This window comes from Anolis carolinensis, chromosome 3 (genome assembly GCF_035594765.1).
Source record: "Anolis carolinensis isolate JA03-04 chromosome 3, rAnoCar3.1.pri, whole genome shotgun sequence".
NCBI classification, from domain to species: Eukaryota; Metazoa; Chordata; class Lepidosauria; order Squamata; family Dactyloidae; genus Anolis; species Anolis carolinensis.
The window spans coordinates 92,434,686-92,450,295 of NC_085843.1; positions in this window are offsets into that span (position 1 = coordinate 92,434,686).

A 15,610-nucleotide genomic window follows, 5' to 3' on the forward strand; every position below is an offset into this window, starting at 1 on the left:
TTAGATGCACCTCACTAATGTAATAGGAAGTCATTAAAAATTAGAGCCATGTTGTTTCTGGCAGCTTTGTATTCCCTGAGGAAAGGATTCATGTCATGAAATGTCAAATGCAAAGGGAAACTGTAGTTCCCATTCCAAGTCCAAAATATTTTTACCATAGAAAGTATTCTGGCATTGGTCTTTTATACCTTTAAATGTTTCAGTATTCACTTATAAAGAAGACTTGAATGAACTTACTTTTTAAAATAAATGTAGGAAAATAGTTTTGAAATATCAAAACCCTTCCAGTTGACTGGATTTTGGGAACTCAGAAATATTTTCTGAGGGAAAGAAATCAGACATTGTGTCGTAACATCTTTTGTTCTGAAATGTTCACACAATCTAGCCAAAGCAAAACTAGCTTAATCTATTACAATCTCTCTTCATGATATTGTTTACATTATCCTACAACCATTGTCTATTGTGTCCACTTCTTAAGTCATTTTATCACATGGCAGGACAGGCATGGTCTATCTTTTGTGGTCTCAAGCTTTGGGGTAGAATATGCCACACGGCTCAACCAATGATATCTTCTAGGGGGGAAAGAAAACAACCTTATGGACTGCAGTGGTTGACAGGGGTTTCCAGAGAATTTGATATTATTTTTATGATATATTTATTTTCATCCCACTTTTTCCCATTGCTAGAATACAGAGATTGATAACGAGCAATCTCTGGGTGGATTTACACTGACACACTAAACAGGGTCTGTGTCATGGTACATGCCAGATTGGCCATGATATGGGTCACATAGATATTTTTTCAGCTACTGAGGAAATAGCAGGGAGTATCAATTGCCCAGTGGTGCCAAACACAGTTCTGTGCCACTGGATGATACCCTTACCATCCCCTCCCACCCTCCACATCTGTCTCTGGCCAGGGATACAGCCTTTGCCTAAAGCAACAATGCCAGTTGTAGGGATGAGGGAGGAATAATCTTGTCCTCCCCCCTTCCTTATCATCCCATTGTCTGGCCAACTGGTAGAACCCATGTCATGGCCAGAGATCACCATGACACAGAAGGCAGAAGGGGATAGTAACTGCCATTTCATGTCCCCAGGCCGACCAATCCCAGGATAAACAGGATGTCAGTGGGAACAGTTGTAGAACTGGCCCAATTGTTCAGATGGGCCTAAAGTCAAGGGATAGTCCAAATTCTGGGTGAGATTTCAGACTAGCTCCTCAACTTTTGTCAGCACAGGATAAGGCTACATTAAAGATGTTGCCAATTGTATGCCGCCCTGAGTCCCGTCGGGTGAGAAGGGCGGGATAGAAATATTGGAAATAAATAAATAAAATAAAGATGGTTTTGCTCTGCATTATGCCAGATCAGCTCAATGTGGAGGTAATCCAGCTGCAATCTGACTTAAATGTACATTTGCCTCCTGTGTGGACATAGGAGACAGTAAACTCCTATATGTACAATGATAATGCATAAAAACAACAACATTTGAGAATGATCAAACTTTGGAGGAAAGTGTGATATGAACAATAAAATTAAAGACCACGCTACAATCTTATGCATGTGTAACTAGAAGTGAATTCTATTGAATTCAGTACTCCTGAATAGGAGCCCCTGGCAGTGGGTTAAATCCTTGTGCCAGGACTGCTGACTGACAAGTCGGCGGTTCGATTCTGGGGAGAGTGGGTGAGCTCCCTCTGTCAGCTCCAGCTCCCCATGCGGGGACATGAGAGAAGCATCCCTCAAGGATGGCAAAACATCAAAAATCCAGGCATCCCCTAGGCAATGTCCTTGCAGATGACCAATTCTCTCACAGTAAATACACCAGAAGTATATTTGCCTCTGATGGCATCATGGTCACAGTACCACAAGAACAAGAAATGAAACATGTAGCAAAGCATCTAACTTTGACAATCAGAAATTCTATATTATTCTATGCTGCTCTTTTATATAATGGCTGGCTTCTATGAATGCAAGATATATTGTAGATATGCATAAGTGAGAATTCAGACTGGCCTCTTGCTATATGGCATTCATCATCTTTGCAAAGGCCTTTGACACAGTGAATCATAATGTTCTCTGGAACATCATCCTGAAAATCAGATGCCCTGATAAATTCATAAACATCCACAATAACATGATTGCAACAGTGTTGGACAGCAATAGCTCCCAAAGTGACCCATTTAAGGAGGAATCAGGTGTCAAACAGGGATGTGTTATTGCCCCAACCTGATTTTCTATCTTCATAGCTATGATTCAATATCTTGTTGATGGAAAGCTTCCCATCTGTGTGAAAATCACATATCGGACAAGAAGCCAAAGGCCAGCTTCTGTCTTAAAACTCCAATATGCTGATGATAACATAGTCTGTGTTCATTCCAAGGAAGAACAACAAGCCACTTTAAATACCTTTGCAGAAGTGTATGAAAAGTTTGGCCTCTCACTGAACATCAAGAAAACCAACGAGCTCAATCCCTCTGCAATGCCAGCAATAAATCCTAATGGTGTAACGCTAGAAAATGCCAACTATTTTTGCTACCTATGCAGCCATCTCTCCACAAAAGTCAACATAGAAACTGAAATACAACAGGGGGAGGGGGTGGGGTTATATCCTTTATTCCTTACCTGCTGTTGAGGCAAGTAAAGAAGTCCCATTTGTGGGCTGAAGAAGTAGAAGGCAGCTGTATCCCACAGGTAGTCATGTGGGATACAGCTGAGATGAACACTTCAGGAGTCAGGGCTCTGTTTGGGACAAGGGGGGCATCAGGAGAAGAAGGGTTTGTATGTATGGGATTATGCCTTTGGGGCCCTTTCCTCAACAGCCACACTGCATTGACTCAGGTTTTCTATGAAAGACTTCCATGACTACTTTTCCATTTCTTGCGGACTACCTGTGGTCCATGAACCTCTGGTTGGGAACTATTAACCTAGAGAGAAAAAGCTGGATGCTTCTCCACCACTCAACTCCATTTCATGTTTCCTGGGGCAGGACTTTGACCTCAGGAAGGTAGATGGTTTGTTTACTCAATTGCTTTCTGTTGTAAACAAGCATTTTTTTAAAAAAAAATGTGACATTTTATTGAGATATTGTAAGTTCTTTAATATAATCTCTAACTTGACTCTAAAATTTGCATGGGCATGTGGCCTTGTCTTTCATACCACCACGAGCCTTAGCCTTATATTTAAACTATACGCTTATTCAAACTGTTCACGCTAGAAGCAAGGGTTTATAAATTCTACCTTATATTTGCCAGGCTTTTCTATCTCTGCTTTTCATGCTTGGAATCATTCCTGATCCAACATGAACTAGAAAGCTTCAAAGATTTCAGCAGCTCATGGTATAATAGTTAAATTTAATCATTTTACATTAAATGCAGTTGCCAAGTTCACTCTTAAGAGTTAGAGCATCTCCAAAATACAAAAAGCTGCTGAAAGGATATTTTTACTGATTGCTGTTTCACTCTGCGGAGAATCCTAAATGAACCAACAGAAATCAGAGATGATTACCTCAGTCAAAGTTAGCACATTGGGCCTAGTGCCCTTGGAAGACAGTAGATTAATTCCTAGCATTATCAGCCCAGTCAAAAGCCATAACCAGTTTCAGTGATCTTTTGAGTGTGAATGTGTGTGGCAAGAAGGTGCTCTTTCTAGCAATTGCCTGGAGTACGGCAGATTTCAAGCCTCCAACATGGCTGCGCTCATCAGAGCAATAGGAATAACAGTTGACAAGAACAAGCTGTTACGGAAAGCCTGGAAAAAAGTTACAGTGCTGCCACTACTATTAAATGTTAGTGTGGGCACTACCAGGCAAACAGATGAATGATATGTGCAGAGAGGAGTGAGTGATTTGAGAGGGCAAAGATATGACTCACAAAACTGAATTGTCTGAGTGTGTTTTGAAGAGGCTCTTCTTTTCAAGGCAGTGTGTGCTTTGATCTGAAACTTCATATCTCTTTTAAAAGGCACAGGGTACCAATGCTGATGCTTCTTGCCCCTCTCTGAAATAAGCAAGGACATGTTTTAAACTGACTTGTTTGCAATCTTATATGGTTTTAAATGATTTTATAGCTGTAACATCCCTTATCCAGCATTCTAGAATCAGAAATACTACAAGATCTGAAATTGTCCACATGGTTGAATATACATAAACATATTGTGTATAAAATGTCCTTCAGACTATATGCATAAAGTGTATATGAATCATATATGAATTTTGTGTTTACACCTGGGTTCCATTTCCTTGATATCTCATTATCATGTACATATGCAAATACAGGTATTTCTAAAATTTGGGGGGGAAATCTGGAATTTAAAACCTTGTAATCTGCTAAATTCTTTGTTTTTCAAGTTTAGTTGCTGAGAATCCAGAGAAAACCATGACTTTGGGCCTTTATGAGCAGTTGGGCTGATTTTGAGATGGACATGTCTGTGACTGTTTCCATGGCAATCCCATATTCTCTGGGACATGGCTCAGAGACATGGGATGACATTTAACATCCCACCCCTCACTCTTGTTGTCATAACAGCCAGCACTCAGTGTTAATTTTCTGAAGTTATGCAGGCAAAAGTGACAATTGTGCATCACCCTGGTGCCCTGATTAACATTGTTCCAATTGAAGAGTGACCAACACTACCAATGTCATCCCCACTGGTTTCTGTGATGACAAGAATTTAAAGGTCACTGTTCAGTGGATTGATCAGGACTCCCTTCCACCTTTGCAGCAGCTGGAATGGGGGCTATTAATAAAAACAATCTTGTAAGTTATTTTGCCACTCCAGATTGATTCCAAGATAAAGGATCAATGTAGAGATGCCCAGAGTCTATAAGACTTTACTCTTATCAATAATTTTCCTGAATTCACAAGACCTTATAGCTGTATTAGGAAAACTTTTACATTACCTTGGCCTTTCCTTCTTATGCACTGAGCAACTGGGCAGAATCTCAATTATCAATCCATCCAAAGATTATTTGTAAATCAGACAGATAAACAGACATTGGTAGTGTCTGGTTAGTGCTGGGGGCTGCCATGGCCAGGGCTTTGTCATCACCCCAGCCTGCCAAATGGCTCAATCTGCTTATTATTATCGTTTTGTTTTATTTGTTTACTGTAATTTAATTTTATACCACCATTATTTGACTGGGTCAGGGTAGGGATAGTAATAAATAACTGGAATGAAAGTCCCTAGAAAGAGAAAGGGAGAGAAAGGAATTAGGAAATTAGTGAAGGCAAGTATTTGTTGGATTTGAGTGCTATTATTGAAGATTTTTGGGAAGTTGTGAAGAAAATGGATAAATTGGTAACTCATAGGAATCATGAACTGTCTCATTTGTGCGAACTTATGGGTAAGTCATTTAATCTTGTCCTTAAACACCTAGAGACACTGAATGAGAAAATTGACCATCTCTTCAAAGGATTTTCCCTGATAGCGAAAACCCCCATTCAATATAACATCTTGAACTAGGAGGACATTATATTTACCAACCCAGTTGAGGACTCTTGGGCACTGATGGGAAGGGAAGGGAAGATCATGAGGACCATAACACAGATGTAACAATAGGAACAAAGATCTGCAAGAAAGGGGGAGGGCTCTCCAGAGATCAAAGGGGGCAAAGGAGGGCTGGGCCATGGGAAACAAATTTGAATTTTAATAGGACAAGGTTCAGTACAACATCTGAGTCTGATGTCCAGCTGCTGAATAAATTCCATCATGATCAACATCTCTTGCAGCCAAATAAGTTAGCACTTGAAATTTCAGACTCGCTACTAAATGGGGGTAAATGGACTTCTAGGAGAGCGATCCAGAAGTCTCTGGCACAAATACTTTCTAGGAGTTATTATTATATTATTATTATAATCACTATAATTGTAAGTAAAACCAAGATATCAAGGTTTTCTAGTTCATGCTCTCACTTTTGTAAGACAGCAGTACATGCTTTAAAGTGCTTATCCTCATATCAAACTGTTTTTGTCATTTTGTCCTTATTGCTTATTGCCTTTACATTAGAGCAGTTTTGGCCCATGACATCAATCTCTCATTTGAATCAGAGATAATTTTTTCATGCAAAAAGATAGTGTACATGCTTCTAAAATAAGTCTATGTTACCTATTTACCAGAGATTTGCTGGCAAACTATTGGTTAGTCACACTCAGAGTAAATCTATTAAAAAGTGGAACTCTCTCCCCGGGGCCGTGGTGGAGGCTCCTTCTTTGGAGGCTTTTAAGCAGAGGCTGGATGGCCATCTGTCGGGGGTGCTTTGAATGCGATTTCCTGCTTCTTAGCAGGGGGTTGGACTGGATGGCCCATGTGGTCTCTTCCAACTCTACTATTCTATGATTCTATGATTCTATGATTCTAAAAGTGTTGAATGGGAAATCCTATTGATTTAATGGGTCTACTCTGATCAGTGCTAATAACAAGATTTACACCAGTAAGGCCCTACTTATATTGACCATTTAATGCAGTTCAAAACTAGCTGCAAACTGCTATGGTTAAACAATAGACTCCCACAAAAGCACACAAAAGAAATATCTTAATATATATCAGCACTCTGTGGTGTGTGTGATCACATTCCAGGCCACAAACTGGTCCCAGAATTTCCTGTGTAATCAACTGCATATCAAAGCCACTTTCTTTAACACCAGATGGAAACTTCATTAAATGATCAGTGTTGCTGCAGCATTCAGTGTTATAAATTAAATGCCACAGCAACAAAAATGCACAGAAGTGTTCAATAAATAATTGATTTTAGCATTTTTAATAACTGGTGTTCTAAATCATTAAATTTAAGATAAAGTAGGAGCCCCGGTGGCGAAGTGCATTAAAGCACTGAGCTGGAGACCGAAAGGTCCCAGGTTCAAGCCCCGGGAGCGGTGGGAGCGGCCGCTGTTAGCTCCAGCTCCTGCCAACCTAGCAGTTCGAAAACATGCAAATGTGAGTAGATCAATAGGTACCACTCTAGCAGGAAGGTAATGGCGCTCCATGCAGTCATGCCGGCCACATGACCTTGGAGGTGTCTACGGACAATGCCGGCTCTTCAGCTTAGAAATGGAGATGAGCACCAACCCCCAGAGTCAGACATGACTGGACTTAACGTCAGGGGAAACCTTTACCTTTTAGTAGCAACTGGTAACCCCTAAATTAGCCAGGTTGAGAATCTGCAACATGTTTTATTGCATTTTATAGAAACTATCCAAAGTTTTGAAACTTTTGTGAAGAAAGGGTTCAGCACCTTAGAGAGCTGTTACAACTTCTTAATTACAAGCTGAAGTTCATCCTCTGGCCTACTGAAATGTCTCAGTTGTAAAGCATGACTCTTCATGAGCATGCATATGAATTCTTTTATAAGTTCTTGTAACTGCTGCACCTAAGCTATGGGGCAGTGTTGATTTGTTGACTTATTTTACTTTAATTTTTATCCCAACTTTCCCCACCTGTTCTCCTTTTGTGAATGAACTCTGAGAGCTTAAATGTCTAGATTGTCAGTTCTGGAAAGAGAGGATTACTGACAAAGAATATATCCGCTTCTGGTTGAACTCTACTTCTTCTTGATTACTTTTTTCTGTTCTGCTAGACCTTCTTATGTTGTACGAGCTCTCCTTGGCATTTGATTTTAGATTTATCCATGCCTGGATACTAGAGCTGTGCAAAGCTTTAAAGCTCTGTTTTGTAATTCAGAAATTTGTATGATTTGTTGTATGAATCTCTGAATTACTAATCAGAAAGGGAGCCCTCCGAAGCATTATGAATCAAAACATAAGCCTCCAAAATGTTTCGAAGAGATTCGTAAAGATTTCTTGTTTGGGAGTGTTTTTTCAATGTAACATATTCCATCTGCAATTGTTTGGGGTGGGAGCTGATGTGATTGACAAGGACAACTGTATGCTGGTTTTTTTTTTTACTTGTCAGCCAGTCAGAAGAAGAAAGCAAATCACGTGGCTTTCTACGAAGCTAGTCTCCTCCCCTCAGCATCTATGTGTCTTTGTGGTGTTTGCAGGAGAGAGAAAAAAACCTGTGTTTGGAGTTTCTGCTTCTGTGGGTTTCTTAAAACTTCAATTTATAGTAACTTTTTGATAATTTTGTTTATTTCTGTCACTTCACATCCAGTCTATAACGTTCTGTTGAAATTATCCAACCCCAAACATATATTTTCCGAATTCCCATAGCTAGCTAGTTAGCTAGCCTCCCTCCCCAGCCCTTACCTTCCTCTCAAATCCTTCTTTTATCAGCTTACTGTGTGTGCTTATTGCTAATAAGGCTCATTAATATGAAAGTGATTTTGTCTTATCACACTGGGGCTGAAATGCGGGCAGACCCATTCTTCTGGTACAAGCAGAATTTTGGGAAATGTAGTTTGGGAAAAGGAAGACCTCTGTAGCAGAGTATTCAAAAGGCCCCACCCTAAACTACATTTCCCAGAATTCAACCAGAAGAATGGGGCTTAGACATCAAAGTCCCAGTGTGATAAAGGGGTTAGGCTAATCACATATGCATCAATTGAAAAAAGTCTTTAAAATCAATGGATAGACTAATTGTTCTGAAACTTGGCAGGCTTACCACCTTGCACATGTTGTCCCAGAGTGCCACAATTTAAGGGGATACCTCTTGTAGTTTAAAAAAAATATTTTAATTGTATTTTTTTAAAAAAATTTTTGCCAAAAATCAGTAGATGAACAAATTTTTCTGAATCTTTGCAGGATTGATGCACTGCTTATTTTGTCTCATTGTGCAGTAATTCAAGGGGGTACCTCTTGTGGTTTTTAAAAAACAATTTATATGTAAGAACTTTTAAAATTTCCTAAAAATCACTGGATGATTGAAACATTCTGAAACTTGGCAGGCCTAAAATTGTAATCTTTTCCTATAAGTGTGCCAGGTTTAATCCTGGTAGCCATAAAAATGATAAAAGTGAAATAAGCCTCTAAATTTTCCCCATTGCATCTAATGGAATAAATCTTAACAAAACAGTTACAAACTTTGAAAATTCAGATTACTAATTGGAACGGGACCCCTCCAAATCTTTAGGACATGAAGCAGGGCCCCCCCAAGTCTCCAAAATGAATTACTAATTGGATTTCAATGTTTCGCATAGTTCTACTGGATACCTGCTGCATCTTTGACCTGCCCAACTTGACTCTTAGGCTGTCTATATACTGCTTCAAACACCTATCTAGGCTTGGGTTTGTCTGAATGACAATACTAATGTAGATTGACTGATGGCTTCTGTAAAAATCAATGGTTTATTCTAAATTTTAACAAAGCCATCCATGATATTGAACTCTAATCACAATTAACTTCAGCATGTTGGATAATTCCTTTAAAGTAAATGCTCAGAGCTGGATTTAGCTATCTTTGCTGGCCATAAAAATGCATGCAACATGCTTGCATATGTCACTAAGATAATGCTGACCACAATTTTTTTTACAAATTTTCATTTTAGCAGGATGAAGATAGCAGTAAGCCGTTACTCATAGTGAATAATAGTGCTTATGTCTTTCAATTCTGTTATTAATTTAGAATAGTGGAAGAGGGTAAAGACAAAAGAAATGGCTCTAGTTTTGTCCTCATAGTCACTCACTACATGAATTGAAGGGTCCTATACAGCAAGGTTTCTAAATCATGTGAAGAGCCAACACAAGCAGGCGAAATCCTTACCGCATATGGACATTATCCAATGTGTAGAAAAGGGGTAAAATTGTGTAACCTTCTAGATGTTATTGAAGTATAACTTTCAGAAACCCTATGCAGCTTTTAGTAACAAATCCTGGAAGTTGCCACCCAACAGTATCTGGATGGCCACCCAATTCCCACCTCTGGTGCAAACGTTCAACTCCTGAGATGTAGAGGTATGTGTGAGTGTTTGCAGAGGTTGTTTCACTCCATACTTTCACATTGTGTGTGGAAACACCTGGCTATAATAATGTTAGGCCCTATTCTAAAATCTTCCACTGTTTCTGTGTTTACAGCCATTTCCTTTAGGAACCTTCAATCTCATTCAACAATTCAATTACTCGAGACATTTATGACCAGATGCTTAGCCAGTGTTCCAATAAGCACATAACATGTATTTCTATCACATCATCATTAGCTGACTATAGAAATTCCCTAAAAGCTCAACATCAGCACATTCACTTGATACCAAAAACTAACCAAAAGACTGTGCAGCTGCCACAAAACTGGTTGAATATGGTCCAACATAGTAATTATTTTGGGACAAAATCATTTTCAAAGGGAAAAAGAGGAAGAACACAACTGAATGCCAGGTCCAGTCCATCATCAAAGACATAAATGGAGATCATGATTTTTCAGCACACTTTGGGAAACATCCTACATAATTAAGGACAGCATAAGAGTTCCATTTGTGAGTCTCAGCTATGGTGTCCCTGTTTCCAGTCCGAAGAATCGGTGTGTTGTTGATATAGATATACACACTGCATCATTCTGTTGCTGGTGGAAAGTAAGGAATGGGATTGGAGAAGTATCTATTTATGTTCCTATAGCCAGATGCAGACTGAGAAATCTTCTACTGAATCTACTGGGGTCCTTTGGCAGTCATCGTGGAAAATGGATGATGCATAAGAAGGAATAGAATACTGATATGAAAAATGAGCAAAATGATATATAAGAAAGTGTAAGGCAAATGTATGCTTATGTATGCTCCTAATAGGATGTGACTCTACATCAATATGCTTTAATAAATTCATCTTCAGAAAAATGTTTATGCATATATAAGAATCACATTTGAAGAACGCACAGGACACTTGGATTAAAACACAATAGAACAGAATAATTTCCATGCCATGTTTTACTATATCAGGGGAAAGAACCTGTTAAAGTAGGGGGGATGGACAGACCATGTAATATTCTGTATTATTTCTCCTGGAACATAATACCCCTTTGAAAATATATTCATACTATCTGACAAATAAATGGGTCCTAGAGCAAACCAAGCCAGGATTCTTCGAAAATTGAAGTTATTGTACTTTGGACATGTCATGAGATGATGTAAATCACTGAAGAAGAAAATAATACTTAGTGTTGCACCCCAAGGCAGCAAGAGCACTGGAAACTAGACAAAGACCAACAATCATATAATATCTTTATTACAGCAAATATAAATTCAGAAATGCATAAGTGGAAAGGATGAGTGGGAAATAGTCCTTTGTGAAAGGGTAGGAATAAGTCCAAAAAAATGAAGAGAAATGTCCAATATAATTGTCCAAAGTCCAAAAACCAAAACACGCTCAAACTGTTGGAAAGTTTGAGCGGGGAACAACAAGGAAACAAGGCTGAATAACGAGGTCCAAAGTCACTAGGAGGTCGTTGATAGCAAGGCAGGAACAAGACGAAACAAAGATCAAACTTGATTCAGGAACAAGGCAAGGAAGAGGATTTACTCTGGTTCTACTCAGGAGTCATGGCTCGGCTTGGCCGCCAGGAGCAGGAAACTTGGCTGCGTAAACACCAGGAGCTAGAGTCGGTGAACTGTTCTTAGGTATTTGCTACGTTGACACCACAAAGTGCAAGACACTTTTATGGAACGAAGATCAGATCCCAACAAAAGGAAACCAAACTCCCCAAAGGTTCCCAAGGGAATCTTCTTATCCACAATCCCCTCGAGATGCCAAGCGGTTACTCCTTTGAAGCCCTTGTTTTTCTGATCTCTAGCGATGCAGAAACTCCCTTCGGTTGAAGGGCACATTCTCTGGGGAACTTTGGACATCTGGTTCAGCCATGGGAGTAACATCTCCAGTATCTCTCCCAATTAAGGAAGCATCTGAACTATCAACAGCTGTAACTGAAAGGAGCTCGGAGGACTGGGCAAAAAGGTCAGAATAAGCTTCATCCTGGTCAAAGTTCATTTCTGAATCAGGTTCAGAAACCAAAGGTGGCTGTGGTATGACAGTTAAGTGGAAGGCAGTAGGAAAGAGGACTACAACAATACAGATGTTGATTTAACCAGGGAAGCCATGGACATGGATTTGTAAAGCATGAAGAGAGTTGTTGATGAAAAATTGATTTTTCAAAGAAACATATTTTCCTAGCTGAAAAAATGAGGGAGGTTGGTGCTGGTTTTTGCGATATCAGGGTTGCACTGGACTATGTCTTTAATATCTATATGGTCCTGCTCCTCCCCTAAGATAACTGCTTCTGGTAATGAAAACAGAAGTCACTCAATCATCCTCCAATGCCCTTAAAAATATGGTCCAGAAACCAATAAACCCTCCTAAGAAAATTGTCCTATGGTTTATCAGTCATTTACTAGCAAATCCTGGATGTAGACCTTATGTAGAATCCAGTATCTGAACACCATTGCTGAATTAATGAAAAGACAAGTTAACTCTAAACAGCTTAGAAATTTACAGCCAAAAGAAGAATATTCTAAATCAGTAAGGACACTTGAAAGGGTGTGACATTTACTGAGCTATTAACATGAAAGGTAAAAGTAAACATTTAAAGAGTGGAATCAGTTTCATACGAAATACTGCAAATGACAACAGCTTGAGCATATCTGTGTCTTAGCAGTTTATTATACTCCCCTCCATAAGTTCCTCTAAATGCTTTGCATAAAAATTAGTGTTTTACAAGTTGGAACAGGTTGAAGCACATCTTATTATCAGGACACAGGGTGAATACTTTAAAAAGTAATTTTAAAGTAAAAGGGCTAAGTAAAACATTGATTTATTAAAGCCAGAAAACATATAGCATTCCAGTACATAATTTTAAATTTATTTATTCATATGATTGGAAACAGCAGGGGCATTTGCCCAATTCTTAAAAGTTAGCTATAATTTTATTTCATTAAATTTCTTCTGAAAGATATGATTGAAAGGACATAAAAGATATATTTCTTGAAAATAGTTACATTTCTTTAACTTATACCACATTGGGTCAGTATGGAATAAAGACATAATTATTCACTAAGTTGTTTCCTTGAAGAAAGCAGCAAATAATTTTATCAATTTTCTTCTCATTGCATGAAGGCCTTTAAAAACTACAATGTTTTTGAAGCTTCTTCACAATTCAGGACTTTTATGCAAAATTTACACATGGGTTTGCACAGAAAGAAGTCCTTTCTTCCCAGCATAGATATATTTTCTATACAGAAAAGGCTGTCTTTATGCAAAAAAACTCCATGCAAATTATGTGCACAATGTTTCAATCTGCAAAAATTCTCAATATAGGTTTATTTTTCTCATGATTTCCAACTCAGTTTTCAATATTTTGGAAATTCTTTCCTTCCCTAGGAACAGATAGCGGCCAATTTTCATTCACCACTTGTGGCCTGCATATATTTAGTGAGCGATACTTGACACCCTGAGTAACTCTTAAGCAGGATACTGAATTCTTCATGCACGTTAGGTCATAAATTGGAGCACGTGATTTTCAGATGTTCTTGGATTCCAACTCTCATCCCTTACTGTTAGGAGACTGACAAATCTGCATAACACCCCTGCTAAGATGTACATGTTTATGTCTGGCCAAGGAAAGCATGTTTAGTTTAAAAATGCTCTCTAGTCAAGTCTTATAGACAGCATCATTTTTCACCATTAACAAGTTAACTTTATGGCCTGCTTTTCCAGGAGGATAGCTTGTTAGCAAGGGATGAGGTGCATCTCACACAAGTAGGAAAACATCTTTTTGCTCACAGACTTGCAAACCTCATCAGGCACACTTTAAACAAGGTTCACAAGGGGGACAACAGCCTTGCGAACAGTATTTTACTCATGGCCACAGGGAGGTGCCAAAAGGCTAAATGGAGGGTTGCACAAACACAAGAACCAAGAACCAAGAGCAAAATAATCCCAAGTAAACAGCTCAAGGGAAGGCCTCAGGGGCTTACATGTCTTTGCACTAATGCACAGAGCATGGGAAATAAAAAGACAAACTGCAACTTTTAGTACAATAACACACTTAGGATGTCATAGGCATCACTGAAAACTGGTGGGATGACTCCCATCACTGAAATGTAGCCATTGAGGGCTACAACCTCTTTGACAGAAACAGAACAAGGGGAAGAGGAGGGGGAGTAGCCTTATATGCCAAAAACCATTGTGTCACAGAAGAGATGCAAGACTGCAATCCGGAGAACCAGCTTGAAAGCATCTGAATAAGAATCAAGGGAACCAGGACTCAAAAAGATCTCATCGTGGGCATCTATTACAGACCTTCGAGCCAGGAGGAAGAGCTTGATGAAGCCTTCTGTCATCAGTTGACAAAACAGGACAAAGCAGAGATATATCATGGGTGATTTCAACTATCCTGATATCTGCTGGAAAACAAACTTAGCCAAGTGTACAAAGTCCAACAAATTCCTTGCTTGCCTTGCAGATAATTTTGTGGCCAAGAAAGTAGAAGAGACAACAAGGGGATCAGCTACTCTTGATCTCATTTTAACAAACACGGAGGACCTGTTCAATGCAGTCGAAGTGGTAAGATCATTAGGGGCAAGTGATCATGTGCTCCTGCAGTTTGCCATACAAAGGAAGGCTTAAACTAAGACAAGTCAAACACACATTCTGGATTTTAGGAGAGCTGACTTCCAAAAAATGAAGGAAATACTAAGTTGCATTCAATGGATGCCAATACTAAAAGACAAGGGAGTTAAGGATGGATGGGAGTTTTTCAAAAGTGAAATACTCAATGCACAAATGCAAACAGTGCAAACAAAGAGAAAAAAAATAAGACAAGTGCAAAGAAGCCAGAATGGATGTCCAAGAACTTCTAACTGGGCTAAGACTCAAAAGAGACATGCACAACAAGTGGAAAAGGGGAGAAATCACCAAAGAAGAATTCAAACGAATAGCCAACTCCTGTAGAGAAAATGTTTTCAAGGCTAAACCATCAAGCAAGCAATAAAAAAGGCTTCTTTGCTTACGTTGGTAGAAAAAGGAAAAACAAGGAGGTGATAAGGCCTCTGCAAGGAGAAGATGAAGTGATGGTGACAGGCAATAAGGAAAAGACAGAACTACTTAATGCCTTCTTTGCCTCAGTGTTCTCACAAAAAGAAAGCCGTCCTCAACCTCAGCAACCTGGAATAGACAAAGGATTAGGGGAAATCCAACCCCAAATAGGGAAACAAGTTGTCCAGGAAGACATGGCCACTCTAAACAAATTCAAGTCCCCAGGGCCAGACCAACTACATCCAAGAGTATTGAAGGAACTAGCAGAAGTTATTTCAGAACCACTGGCAATCAACTTTGAGAGCTCTTGAAGAATGGGAGAAGTTCCAGCAGATTGGAGGAGGGCAAATGTGGTCCCTATCTTCAGGAAGGAAAAAGGATGACTCAAACAGTTACTGTCCAGTCAGCCTCACGTCGATACCAGGCAAGATTCTGGAAAAGATTAAGGAAGTGGTCTGAGAACACTTAGAAATGAATGCGGTCATTGCTAATAGTCAACACAGATTTATCAAAAACAAGTCATGCCAGGCTAATCTTATCTCTTTTTTCGGTAGAGTTACAGGTTGGGTAGATGCACGGAATGCCGTGGATGTAGCACATCTGGATTTCAGTAAGTCCTTCGACAGGTCCCCCATGACCTTCTGGCAAACAAACTAGTCAAATGTGGTCTAGGCAAAACTACAGTTAGGTGGATCTGTAATTGGCT